Below are 15,079 nucleotides of genomic sequence, written 5' to 3'. Positions count from 1 at the left end.
AAAACATGATTCACTGGGCCTTCGGGTAGGGGGGCGAACACATAATTAGTTTCGCTTTCTTTATCCAGCCCTGGAAGAAGATAGTTTGCTCGGGACCATATTACAGTACGTGTAACTACAAAGTGTTCGGAAGACAAGTGCTTACCGGGGTATCCGGACGGTTGCAGTCAAGGCCAGCATCCTCAGTAGTGTCCGGCCAATGTTTTCGCTTCCCGAAAAATAGCTTGCACATCCCTTCGTGCATAGTGCCTAAGAAATGTTGGAGGGTTCGTGGTCCTTCTGGATTAAGCTCCCACATGCGGCGAGACCTACGTTGACATGGCAGGATTCAGTGAACTAGCATCACTTGAATCAAGTTGACAAGATCGATGTCTCTCTCAAGGAGGGTTCGGATGCGGCTCTGTAGAGTTTGCACTTCGTCAACTGATCCCCAGTCCATCCCCTTGTTAATCCATGATGCAAGCTGTGGCGGAGGGCCGGAACGGAACGTGGGTATAGCTGCCCACTTGGTGCTATGGGTTCGTGACATAAAACCACTCTCGCTGCCATTGGTTGGAGGTTTCGACGAAAGAGCCTTTTTGCCAAAGAGTGTTGGTAAGCTTGCTCACTACAGCACCACCGCACTCCGCCTGTTCCCCGTCGGCTACCTTCGGCTTCACACTAAAAGTCTTGAGCCATAAGCCAAAGTGTGGGGGGATTTGGAGGAAGGCCTCGCATGTAATGATAAACGCCGAGATGTGGAGAAAAGAGTCCGGAGCTAGATGATGAAAATCTAGTCCGTAATAAAACATTAGCCCCCGGATGAAAGGGGTGAAGAGTGAACCCTAGCCCTCGAAGGAAGTGGGAGATGAATACGGCCCTCTCGCCAGATCTGGGGGTCGGAATAACCTGTCCTTGAGCGGGAAGCCTATGGTGGATCTCTGCGGTCAAGTATCTGGCCACCCGAAGCTTTGCAATATCCTCCTATGAAACGGAGGAAGCCACCCAACGACCTGGAGGGCTGGGTCCGGACATGATGGGGAGGCTTGAAGCAGTGAAGTCGAACCTTGGGTGCTAGAACTCGAGGTTGGGAAGGCTGAGGAGAGGTTTTGCATAAAAAAGACGGCCCTTGGTTCCTTTATAAAGGCAGTGGGTATTGAACGCCTCCTCCTAAGCCTGAGAACCTACCAATTCCTAAGGAATCTTTCCCGCAGGACGGTTGGGTTACCCACGCTCGTATTGATGAGAATCCCGCGATAAGGGGACAAGATCTCTGCTTTGACAGGACGTGCCAACAAAAACCACGCCCCCAAACATGGAACAGCGGGACGGGAAACGGTTCGAAATAATGACCGGGCAAGCGTGACGTCACATTACTAAAGTTGTCAGCAGATTGGATTCGTGAAATATTATACTCTCTACGGCTGCGTGTTGCAGATCTGGACACGTTTGTTTCATCTGAAGACTATCTTAGCGTTCGGAAGGGGGAACCCGCCTTGCAATGCTGAAGACAGATCTACGCGCCGGATACCTTGTCATTGAAGCCAAGTTCAGGGGCTACTGAGGGAGTCCTGGACTAAGGGGTCCTCGGGCATCCGGCCTGTTAACTATGGGTCGGACTGATGGGCTGTGAAGATACGAAGACTGAAGACTACACCCATGTCCGGATGGGACTCTCCTTGGCGTGGAGGGCAAGCTTGGCGACCGAACATGTAGATTCCTTTCTTTGTAACCGACCTTGTGTAACCCTAGATCCTCCTGGTGTCTATATAAACCGGAGGACTTAGTCCGGAGAGGAGAGATTCATGACCATAGCCATACAAGCTAGACCTCTAGGGTTTAGCCATCACGATCTCGTGGTAGATCAACTCTTGTAACACTCATATTCATCAATATCAATCAAGCAGGACGTAGGGTATTACCTCCATAGAGAGGGCCCGAACCTGGGTAAGCATCGTGTCCCCTGTCTCTTGTTACCATCGACCTCAGACGCACAGTTCGGGACCCCCTACCCGAGATCCACTGGTTTTGACACCGACAGAGTGACTATGTGGGATGTTCATACGAATGGAAACGTTTAGCGGGGACTGACTGTGTGAGATGTACTTACGACCGGAAATGATTTCGCCTGTATAATTGTATTTTTTAGCACTACTGTACGTATAACTGTATTTCAGCATTCGCCGGACGCACACGACCTCATTTTGCCGAGTGTGTGTGCCGGGAGGGCATATCCCCGACGGTTTCTGGGTCGTGTGGGAAGGACCCCCCTATCACCGTCACTCACTTGGCGACGGTTCCGAACGCCGTCGCGGAAAGGGGTTAAAAACCGTTTGTATAGCATCGACGCATACCAGTGAGCTGTCGATGCCTGCATCATATCATTTCCTGCTTTGTCTTAACTGATTTTGCCGATGATACAGACAATTCCATATTATGTTAATGCTATTTCAAATTATATCTCTGAATTTACCAATATAAAATGGGACGGAATTGTCTGCACACTGACCATCATTGCTTATGTATTTGTGAAACTTGTTATATGTCTCCTTGTTTCTCTTTTAGAGTCATATCTCTTATGCCAAACAGAACTTTAGGGAAGATAGTGAGCCAAACCATCTTGAAGAGAGCGACATGACCCCAAGGTCATATCTTGATGATGACAGTGAGATCAAGCTACTCACCAGCAGCTGTGAGATAACCTTAGTGAAGTTGTTGCCTCAATCAGTTCAACTTCTCTAGTCTGAACTTAAAGTGGAAAGACATGGTTTAGCTCAGGTTCGACTTGATATCAATTCTCTAATGAAGATCTCAGAGGACAGTCGTGCGTCCTTTCTTGCTACACAACTAGAGTTTGAGGATCTATCATTGAGACAACTGAGGTCTCACCAGCTTGTTCTACTGCTTGCGGTGCACCTCTGGGGCAGGGCTAATGTCTTTTGAACTATTTTGAAGTGTTGTTGGTTTTGTATATTCTTTTGACAGCGCATTTATATGCACTGGTGGAGAACTTTGATGCCTAGTGTATGTAATCCATGGCCTGGTTACACTTTATTATCACCGATGGCGAACTTTGATGCCTAGTGGATGTAATATGTTGCAATTTCTTTATTCTATAGTCCAGGTTTATTCTTAGTCGATATGCTGTAATTTAGGCTCTTCAATGGAGCTCAACATTGTCGGCCTGTTAGGCCGGCCGATAAATCACTATATATGGGCCGAAACATGGGCCTATAATCACCTTGGGCCATTAGTAGGCCCAAACATAAAGTAGTTTTCCGCCTTTAACAGGTCAAGTAAAATTCGGGCTTGTTGGGCCAGAAAATACCATGGGCTTTTAACAGGCTGAAAACTAGATTGGGCTAGAGTTGAGCCGAAAAATTCACGGGCCAACACAGGCTAAAACATACGTAGGCTCATGTCTGGCCCAATAACATATGAGCACTTAACAGGCCAAAATTTATCTCGAGCCTTGTTTGGCCGAATAAAATTATGGGTTGTTGCTACCTCTTGAGCACTGCGTTGGTTTTCCCTTGAAGAGGAAAGGGTGATGCAACAAAGTAGCGTAAGTATTTCCCTCAGTTTTTGAGAACCAAGGTATCAATCCAGTAGGAGGCTACGCGCGAGTCCCTCGCACCTGCACAAAACAAATAAATCCTCGCAACCAACGTGATAAGGGGTTGTCAATCCCTACACGGTCACTTACGAGAGTGAGATCTGATAGATATGATAAGATAATATTTTTGGTATTTTTATGATAAAGATGCAAAGTAAAATAAAAGGCAAAGTAAAAAAAGCAAAGTATGGGAAGATTAATATGATGAAGATAGACCCGGGGGCCATAGGTTTCACTAGTGGCTTCTCTCAAGAGCATAAGTATTTTTACGGTGGGTGAACAAATTACTATTGAGCAATTGACAGAATTGAGCATAGTTATGAGAATATCTAGGTATGGTCATGTATATAGGCATCATGTCCAAGACAAGTAGACCGACTCCTGCCTGCATCTACTACTATTACTCCACACATCGATCGCTATCCAGCATGCATCTAGAGTATTAAGTTCATAAGAACAGAGTAACGCCTTAAGCAAGATGACATGATGTAGAGGGATAAACTCATGCAATATGATGAAAACCCCATCTTGTTATCCTCGATGGCAACAATACAATACGTGCCTTGCTGCCCCTACTGTCACTGGGAAAGGACACCGCAAGATTGAACCCAAAGCCAAGCACTTCTCCCATTGCAAGAAAGATCAATCTAGTAGGCTAAACCAAACTGATAATTCGAAGAGACTTGGAAAGGTAACCAATCATACATAAAAGAATTCAGAGAAGATTCAAATATTGTTCATAGATAAACTTGATCATAAACCCACAATTCATCGGTCTCAACAAACACACCGCAAAAAGAAGATTACATCGAATAGATCTCCACAAGAGAGGGGGAGAACTTTGTATTGAGATCCAAAAAGAGAGAAGAAGCCATCTAGCTAATAACTATGGACCCGTAGGTCTGAGGTAAACTACTCACACTTCATCGGAGAGGCTATGGTGTTGATGTAGAAGCCCTCTATGATCGATGCCCCCTCCGGCGGAGCTCCGGAACAGGCCCCAAGATGGGATCTCGTGGATACAAAAAGTTACGGCGGTGGAATTAGTGTTTTGGCTCCGTCTCTGATCGTTTGGGGGTACGTAGGTATATATAGGAGGAAGAAGTACGTCGGTGGAGCAACAGGGGGCCCACGAGGGTGGAGGGCGCGCCTGGGGTGGTAGGCGTACCCCCCTACCTCGTGGCCTCCCTGTTGGTTGCTTGACGTAGGGTCCAAGTCTCGTGGATCATGTTCGGTGAGAAAATCATGTTCTGGAAGGTTTCATTCCGTTTGGACTCTGTTTGATATTCCTTTTCTTCGAAACCCTAAAATAGGCAAAAACAACAATTCCGGGCTAGGCCTCCGTTTAATAGGTTAGTCCCAAAAATAATATAGAAGTGGAAAATAAAGCCCAATAATGTCCAAAACCGTAGATAATATAGAATGGAGCAATCAAAACGTATAGATACGTTGGAGACGTATCAGTTGTAAGCAAGCCGGATTCAACGCGAGCTGTAATTAGGCCCAACTGTGTCATGGGCCATTAATAGGCTGATAGGCACGTTGGTCTGAAATTTATCCATGAAGACTGCGGGTCATTAAGAGGCCGAAAGTCACTTCTAACAAGAAATAGCCTAGTTGCAGCATGGGCCGTTAAATGGCCGAAAGTGAAACTGGTCCAACAACGGCCTAGGTGCACCAAGGGCCGCTAACACACTAAAACGATTATCGGGCTGAACTATTAAACAGGACTTTATCAGACAAAAATACAAACCTGACTTACAATGGACCCAAAAGCACAGTGACCAGTTAACGGGCCAGATCTGATATGGGTTGTAATTTAGCCCAAAACACGATAGGCTATGAACGGGCCAGATCTGATATGGGCCGTGATTTGACCTAAAACATGGTAGAGTGTTAACGGGCTACCCCACTAGTGTTTGACAAAATATTGTGTTTCTTTGGCTGGGCCGGCCTTTTTACCTTAAATGGGCCACTGTTGGGCTGTGCCATATGTCGACGTATCATACGTGTGTTCCGTCCATTTTATGGATGACATATGTCCCAACGTTGAGTTGACACGTGGATCCTTCGGCGAATGAGAAATTTACACGTGAAAATCACCATTGGTTCGGGCTGTTAGCGGGTTATCGGATCCAAAACCAGACTCAATAGCTTAACGGCAACCCGTTAAGGTGGATGCCCGATACGTCTCCGTCGTATCTACTTTTCCTAATGCTTTTCCTATCATTTTGGACTCTAATTACATGATTTGAATGAAACTAACCCGGAATGACGTTGTTTTCAGCAGAACTAGCATGGTGTTGTTTTTGTGCAGAAATAAAAGTTCTCGGAATGGCAAGAAACTTTTTGGAGATTCTTTATGAAATAAAAGAAAATACTGGAGCCAAGAACCATCGGAGGGGGCCCCTAGGTGACAACAACCTACCAGGGTGCCCCCCTCCTGGCGCCCCCAGGTGGGTTGTGCCCACCTGGTGGCCCCACAGACCTTGATTCCAACTCTATAAAATCCTATTTTTGAGAAAAAATCAAGGAGGAGGAATTATCGTGTTTCACGAGACGGAGTCGTTGCACCTCCTGTTATTCATCGGGAGGCCAGATCTGGAGTCTGTTTGGGGCTCCGGAGAGGGGGATCTTCAATCTTCGCCATCACCAACCTTCTCCATCGCCAATTCCATGATGCTCCCCGCCGGGAGTGAGTAATTCCTTCGTAGGCTCACTGGTCGATGAGGAGTTGGATGAGATTCATCATGTAGTCGAGTTAGTTTTGCTAGGGCTTGATCCCTAGTATCCATTATGTTCTGAGGCTGATGTTGATATGACTTTGTCGTGCTTAATGCTTGTCACTTTGGGCCCGGTGCCATGATTTCAGATCCGAACCATTTATGTTATAACCATTTTATCTATGTTCTAGATCCGATCTTACAAATTATAGTCACCTATTATGTGTTATGATCCGTAAACCCCGGAGAGACAGTAGTCAGGATACTTTCCGATGATGACCGTTGTTTGAGGAGTTCATGTATTCACTATGTGCTAATGCTTTGTTCTGGTTCTCTATTAAAAGGAGGCCTTAATATCCCTTAGTTTCCATGTGGACCCCGCTGCCACGGGAGGGTAGGACAAAAGATGTCATGCAAATTCTTTCCATAAACACGTATGACTATTTACGGAATACATGCCTACATTATATTTATGAACTGGAGCTAGGGCCGTATCGCCCTAAGTTATGACTGTTATATGATGAATATCATCCAACGAATCCACTGATCTAATGCCTACGAATTTCTCTTATATTGTTCTTGCTAAGTTACTAATGTTACTTTTACTGTTACACTTGCTACAAAATCATTGCTATCATTGTTACCGTTACTATTGTTGTTGCTACTACTATCAAAGCTATCATACTACTTTGCTACTGATCACTTTGCTGCAGATAATTAATCTCCAGGTGTAGTTGAATTGACAAATTAGCTGGTAATAGTTGCAAATATTCTTTGGCTCCCCTTCTATCAAATCAATAAATTTGGGTTGAATACTCTACCCTCGAAAACTGTTGTGATCCCCTATACTTGTGGGTTATCAAGACCTTTTTCTAGCGCCTTACCGGGGAGCATAGCTATATTTATTGAGTCACTTGGGATTATTATCAATTTATCACTATGAAGAATCTAAAAGATACCAAGACTAAGATATTTCCCTCTAAGACAAGGGGAGGTAAGGAACTGCCATCTAGCTCTGCACTTGATTCACCTTCTATTTTGAGTAAACTTGCAACACCACCACATGCTATTAATTCTGATATGTCGCAAGTTATTGATGATGCTACTTCTGCTATGGGTAATTCTTCTGATGATGCTAGTACCTTGCTTGATGATGGTGTGCCACTAGGCGATTTTCTTGATGAACAAATTGCTAGAGGTTAAGAGAATGAAATTACTGAAACTGATGAAATACCCGAATCTGAAAATCTTGAAACACCTATTAGGCCTAGTCCTCCTAGATATGAATTGCCTAAGATATCCGAAGGTTATGTTATGGATGAGGAGACAACTAGAGGCTTTCTTGCTTTCAATGATAGGAATGATCTTAAGAAATTATTATGCAAACTGAAAGAACAATCTTTGAATGCTAGAATGAAATGTGATCCTAAGTTTGCTACTTCACCTACCTTTGTTGATGATAAGGATTATGAATTATATGTCGACCCAAAGTTGATTGCTTTGGTTGAATCTGATCCTTTCTATGGTTATGAAACTGAAACTATTGTTGCACACCTTACTAAGTTGAATGACATAGCCACCCTATTTTCTCATGATGAGAAAATTCTATTATACTCTCAAATTATTTCCATTCTCATTAAAGGGTGATGCTAAGACTTGGTACAATACTCTTGCTCCTGGTTGTGTGCGTAGTCCCCAGGATATGATTTATTACTTCTCCAGGAAAAAATCCTACTCATAAGAAACAAGCTGCCTTACAACAAATATTTAACTTTGTGCAAATTGAAGAAGAGAGTCTCCCAGAAGCTTGGGGAGGCTTATCCACTTGCTGAATTCTTTGCCTCACCATCCTCTTAAGAAAAATGAAATACTTGATATCGTTTATAATGGACCAACCGATGCTTCTAGGGACTTCCTAGATAGTTGTGTCAGTTGTGTTTTCAGGGAATGAACTGTTGAACAAGCTGAGGAACTATTGAATAACATATTGAAAAATTATGATGATTGGACTCTTCCCGAACCACCGCCTAAACCTACTCTGAAGAAGAGGGGTATCTTATATCTTAGTCCTGAAGATATGCAAGAGGCAAAGGAATGTATGAAGGAAAAGGTATTAAAGCTAAGGATGTCAAAAACTTACCTCCTATTTAAGAAATACATGGGCTTGACACGCCACCACCTAAGGCAGTAGAGGTAAATTCTTTAATGAAATTCAATGATAATGACAACCCTTATAATATGCATCCTAGTCAATGCCTTTACTAGTTTCTTAACTATATTAGAAAACAAGATCACTTCAATGCAAATGTTATCAAATAATTGAAATACAATTCTAATACGATTGCTCGCATGAGTTACTTGTTATTTAGAATCTCAAATGATGTTAGAGGTGTAGGAAAACATCCCTCTATGGTTCAAACTCAACTAGAACAAGTTGCTAAATCTCAAAGAGAATTGCTTGATGAAATGAATAACAATATCAATGATCATGCTGTTAGAGTAATGACTAGAGGAGGTAAAATGACTCGGAACTACTTTATCCTAAGGGACACCCTAAAAGAATTGAACAAGACTCCCAGAGAATTAACAGTGATGCACCTAGTCCTACCAAAAAGAAGAAGAAGAAGAAGAAGAAAAATGATAGGACTTGATACGTCTCCAACGTATCTATAATTTTTGATTGTTCCATGCTGTTATATTATCAATCTTGGATGTTTTATAATCATTTTATAGTCATTTTATATCATTTTTGGTACTAACCTATTGACATAGTGCCAAGTGACAGTTCCTGTTTTTCTGTGTTTTTTACATCATAGAAAATCAATATCAGACGGAGTCCAAATGACACAAAATTTTACAGAGAATTTTTTGGACTATAAGGAACATGTTGGGGCCTAGTAGCACCTGGGGGGGTCCCGAGGAGGGGCCAACCCACCAGGGCGCGCCAGGAGGCCCAGGCGCGCCCTGGTGGGTTGTGTCCACCTTGGGTGCCCCCCGGACCGCCTCTTTGCTCTATATATAAATACCCAAATATTCCAGAAATCCTATGGGAGTCAGCGAAATATTCATCCAACCGCCGCAGAGTCCAGAACCACCAAATCCAATCTAGACACCATCTCGGATGGGGTTCACCACCTCCATTGGTGCCTCTCCGATGATGCGTGAGTAGTTCTTTGTAGACCTTCGGGTCCGTAGTTAGTAGCTAGATGGCTTCATCTCTCTCTCTCTTGATTGTCAATACAATGGTCTCTTGGAGATGCATATGATGTAACTCTTTTTGCGGTGTGTTTGTTGGGATCTGATGAACTTTGAGTTTATGATCAGTCATATCTTTTTATATCCATGAAAGTTATTTGAGTTTCTTTGATCTCTTATATGCATGATCTCTTATAGCATCATATTTTTTCTCTGATATTTGGGTTTTTTTGGCCAACTTGATCTATTTATCTTGTAATGGGAAGAGGTGCCTGGTAGTGGGTTCGATCTTACGGTGCTCGGTCCTAGTGACAAAAAGGGAACCAACACGTATGTATCGTTGATACTAAGGATAAAAAGACGGGATCTATATCTACGCAATAGATAAACGGATCTTGTCTACATCATGTCATCGTTACTATTGCATTACTCTGTGTTTCCATGAACTTAATACACTAGATGCATGCTGGATAGCGGTCGATGTGAGGAGTAATAGTAGTAGATGCAGGCAGGAGTCGGTCTACTAATCTTGGACGTGATACCTATATAATGATCATTACCTAGATATCATTATAATTATTTGAGGTTCTATCAATTTCCCAATAGTAATTTGTTTACCCACCGTTTGCTATCTTTCTCGAGAGAAGCCACTAGTGAAACCTATGGCCCCCGGGTCTTCTTCCTCATATATTTGCTTGCGGTCTACTTTTCCTTTGCATTTTTATTTAGATATATTAAACCAAAAATAAAAATAATACTTTGCTGCACTTTATTTTATTTGCGATCTATTATTTCAATCTACTACAATTTTCTGACATCGTTACCTGAAAGGGATTGACAACCCCTTTAACACGTCGGGTTGCGAGGTATTGTTATTTGTGTGCAGGTGTTGTTTACGTTGTGTTGCTTGGTTCTCCTACTGGTTCGATAACCTTGGTTTCTTCACTCAGGGAAATACCTACTGTGCTTCCTCACCCCTTCCTCTTTGGGGAAATACCGACGTAGTCTTAGCAGGCAGGAGCTTTTCTAGCGCTATAGTCAGAGAGCAATCAAAAGGAATTTCTGGCGCCGTTGTCGGGGAGGATCTTCTTCATAACCAGGTTCCTAATCACAAATCTCATCTCCTTACAATTTACATTATTTGCCATTTGCCTCTCATTTTCCTCTCCCCCACTTCACAAAAATTTGCTGTTTTATTCGCCTTTCTTTCTCGCCGATCTCTTGTCTCTAGTTCCAATGGCTAGCGTCCCTACTCCTCCTTTGTCACCAGATTTTGAAGTTCTTTACTTCAAACAAAGACAAGGAGAAAATTTGAAAGATGCCTGGTATAGGCTTATGGAATCATATCGTATTTCCAATCTGAAGGGGGATGCTAAGGTTTTGGTTCGTAATTTTTACATAGGATTAGCTTTGCATCATAGACAACTTCTGGATTTTGCCGCTAAAGGACATTTTACTGAACTTGATGCAAACGCTGCCTATGAAATTTTGGAAGGGATTTTGGGAATTCCTCCTCAAAAGAAGGGGTTTTCTTTTACCCCTGAGGGATTTCAAATGTTGGATAAACTTAGTGATTTGCATAAACATATGGTTGAAATACAAAAATATAATGAACCCCTCAAACGCCTCAATGGTAGTATCAATCGCATGAATACCCTGATTACTCTTTCCAGCAAGCGATTCGATATTTTGGATCTTAAGATGGTTTCTTTCCCGGAGAATTTTGGGAAGCGTAAAGAGCCTCCCGGGTTTGAGAAAACCCTTACAAAAGTTGCCAAAACTTCGGAAAACAAACCTTAGATCCTTGCTTTATGCCTAGCTAAGGGCGTAAAATTATAGCGCTTGTTGGGAGGCAACCCAATGAATAAAATTTATTTTTGCTTTTTGCTTCCTGTTCTTGTGTGTTAGCACAATTATGCTACTGTTATGATTGTGTTTTTTATGTTTTAGTTAGTGTTTGTGCCAAGTAAAGCCTTTAGGATCTTCTTGGGTGATAGTTGTTTGATCTTGCTAAAAAACAGAAACTTTTACGCTCACGAAATTAATTTTCATTTTTTACTAGAGAGCGATAAAATATGCATTCTACTTGCAGTAGATCAATATACAAATTTCTCAGGTCGCCCTAACTTTTTAGAATTTTTGGAGTTACAAAAGTATTCAAAATAGTCATATTGCTACAAATTGTTCTATTTTGATAAATTCTGTTTTCTTTGTGTTGTGTGCTTCTTTTGATGGCTCTATGGTTTTATTTGATGAGCTTTTGCCATAGAAAAGTTGGAATACAGTAGATATAATACAAAAAAAATATGAATTGGTTTGATATAGCACTTATAGTAGTGGTTTATTATTCTTATACTAACGGATCTCACGAAGGTTTTGTTGAGTTTTGTGTGATTGAAGTTTTCAAGTTTTGGGTTATCTTACGATGGATGAAGGAAGGATGGAAGAGCCTAAGCTTGGGGATTCCCTGGCATCCCAAGCTATTATCCAAAAATGAGCAACCAACTAAGCTTGGGGATGCCCCCGAGTGGCATCCCCGCTTTCTTCCAACAACTATCGGTATTTTACTCGAGACTACATTTTTATTCGTCACATGATATGTGTTTTGCTTAGAGCGTCTTGTATGATATGAGTGTTTGCTTGTTTTATTTTGTGTTTTAAGTCATCAATCCTTGCTGGAGACACCTATTTGAGAGATCCAAAATTATGTCATGACTTGTTAGAATTGCTCTCTGTGCTTCACTTAAATCTTTTATGAGCTAGGACTTGCTCTAGTGCTTCACTTATATCTTTTTGAGCATGGTGTACTTAGTATTTTTGAAGAAATTCTCTCTTGCTTCACTTAAATTATTTTGAGAGAAAGAAATATTATGCTCAGGATCTTAACTTATATTTGTTTGAGCTTATGAAAAGCAACACATGAAAATTAGTCCCAAAGTGATAGATATCCAAGATGGATAAAGAAAAGAAAAATGTCATAAAGATCATTGGACAAAATAAACTTGATTCTTAGTAATAGTTTTGAGATATGATGATGTGATATGTGAGTTATGTTGATGAGTAACTATGCTCTAGTAGGAATATTGGTGTTAAGGTTTGTGACTCCCGAAGCATGCATGTATAGTCTCTCATTATGCTATGATGTTGGAGCATGATTTATTTTTGATTGTCTTCCTTATGAGTGGCGGTCGGGGACGAGCGATGGTCTTTTCCTACCAATCTATCCCCCTAGGGGCATGCATAGTAGTACTTTGCTTCGAGGGCTAATAAACATTTGCAATAAGTATATGAGTTATTTATGACTAATGTGAGTCCATGGATTATACACACTCTTACCTTTTTGCAATTTGCTAGCCTCTATGGTACCGTGCATTGCCCTTTCTCACATCGAGACGTGGTGCAAACTTCACAGGTGCATCCAAACCCCGTGATATGATACGCTCTATCACACATAAGCCTCATTATATCTTCCTCAAAACAGCCACCATACCTACCTATTATGGCTTTTCCATGGCCATTCCGAGATATATTGCCATGCAACTTCCACCGCTTCCGTTTGATGACTTGAGCATTCATTGTCATATTGCTTTGCATGATCATATAGCTGACATAGTGTTTGTGGCTCAGCCATCGTTCATCATTTTTCATACATGTTACGCTAGATCATTGGCAGAGGCATTCATATAGAGTCATACTTGTCATAGGTATCGAGTTGTAATTTTTGTTTCTTTTGAGTTATAAGTAAATAGAAGTGTGATGATCATCAATATTCATTTTTAGAGCAGTTCCCCAGTGAGGAAAGGAAGATGGAGACTATGATACCCCCACAAGTCGGGATGAGACTCCGGACAATGAGAGAAAGAAAAAAAAAGAAAAAAGAAAAATAAAGAAAAATAAAAATAAAAAATAAACATAGAGAGAAGGGGCATTGCTAGTATCCTTTACCACACTTGTGCTTCAAAGTAGCACCATGTTTTTCATATGGAGAGTCTCCTATGTTGTCACTTTCATATACTAGTGGGAATTTTTCATTATAGGATTAGATGCACACCCACTTAGTTTTCATATTGAGCTTTCATACACTTATAGCTCTTAGTGCATTCATTGCATGGCAATCCCTACTCCTCACGTTGATATCGATTGATGGGCATCTCCATAGCCCGTTGGTTAGCCGCATCGATGTGAGACTTTCTTACTTTTTTGTCTTCTCTATATTTACCCCTATCATCATACTCTATTCCACCCTTAGTGTTATATCCATGGCTTGCGCTCATGTATTGCGTAAGAGTTGAAAAAGCTGAAGCACGTTAAAAAGTATGAACCAATTGCTCGGCTTGTCATCGGGGATTGTGCATGATAAATACTTTGTGTTAAGAAGATAGAGCATGACAAGACTATATGATTTTGTAGGGATAACTTATTTTAGCATTGATATTTTGAAAGACATGGTTGCTTGTTGATATGCTTGAGTATCTAAATTATTATGTCAACACTAGAGTATTGCTTTGAATCACATAAAAGTCCAATTGTCCATGCTATAAAGAAAAGAATATGATATGACATGTTAAACAGCACTCCACATCAAAAATTCTGTTTTTATCACTTACCTACTCGAGGACGAGTAGGAGTTAAGCTTGGGGATGCTAATGTGTCTCCAATGTATCTATAATTTTTGATTGTTCCATTCTATTATATTATCAATCTTGGCTGTTTTATAATCATTTTATAGTCATTTTATATCATTTTTTGGTACTAACCTATTGACATAGTGCCAAGTGCCAGTTCTTTATTTTTTCGTGTTTTTTACATCTTTACATCGCAGAAAATCAATATCAGATAGAGTCCAAATGCCACGAAACTTTACGGAGATTTTTTTGGACCAGAAGGAACATGTTGGGCCCTGGTAGCACCTGGGGGGAGTCCCGAGGAGGGGACAATCCACCAGGGCGCGCCAGGAGGCCCAGGCGCGCCCTGGTGGCTTGTGCCCACCTCGGGTGCCCCCCAGGCCACCTCTTTGCTCTATAAATACCCAAATATTCCAGAAACCCTAGGGGAGTCGACGAAATATCCATCCAACCGCTGCAGAGTCCAGAAGCACCAGATCCAATCTAGACACCATCTCAGATGGGGTTCACCACCTCCATTGGTGCCTCTCCCATGATGCGTGAGTAGTTCTTTGTAGACCTCCTGGTCTGTAGTTAGTAGCTAGATGGCTTCATCTCTCTCTCTTGATTCTCAGTACAATGGTCTCTTTCAGATCCATATGATGTAACTCTTTTTGTGGTGTGCTTGTTGGGATCTGATGAACTTTGACTTTATGATCAGTCATATCTTTTTATATCCATGACAGTTATTTCAGTTTCTTTGATCTCTTATATGCATGATCTCTTATAGCCTCGTATTTCTTCTCTGATATTTGGGTTTTGTTTGGCCAACTTGATCTATTTATCTTGCAATGGGAAGAGGTGCCCGGTAGTGGGTTTGATCTTACGGTGCTCGATCCTAGTGACAGAAAGGGAACCGACACTTATGTATCATTACTACGAAGGATAAAAAGACAGGATCT

Source organism: Triticum urartu, chromosome 6A (assembly GCF_056163025.1).
Source record: "Triticum urartu cultivar PI428250 chromosome 6A, HENAU_Tu73, whole genome shotgun sequence".
Lineage (NCBI taxonomy): Eukaryota > Viridiplantae > Streptophyta > Magnoliopsida > Poales > Poaceae > Triticum > Triticum urartu.
This window is presented reverse-complemented; position numbering follows the sequence as displayed.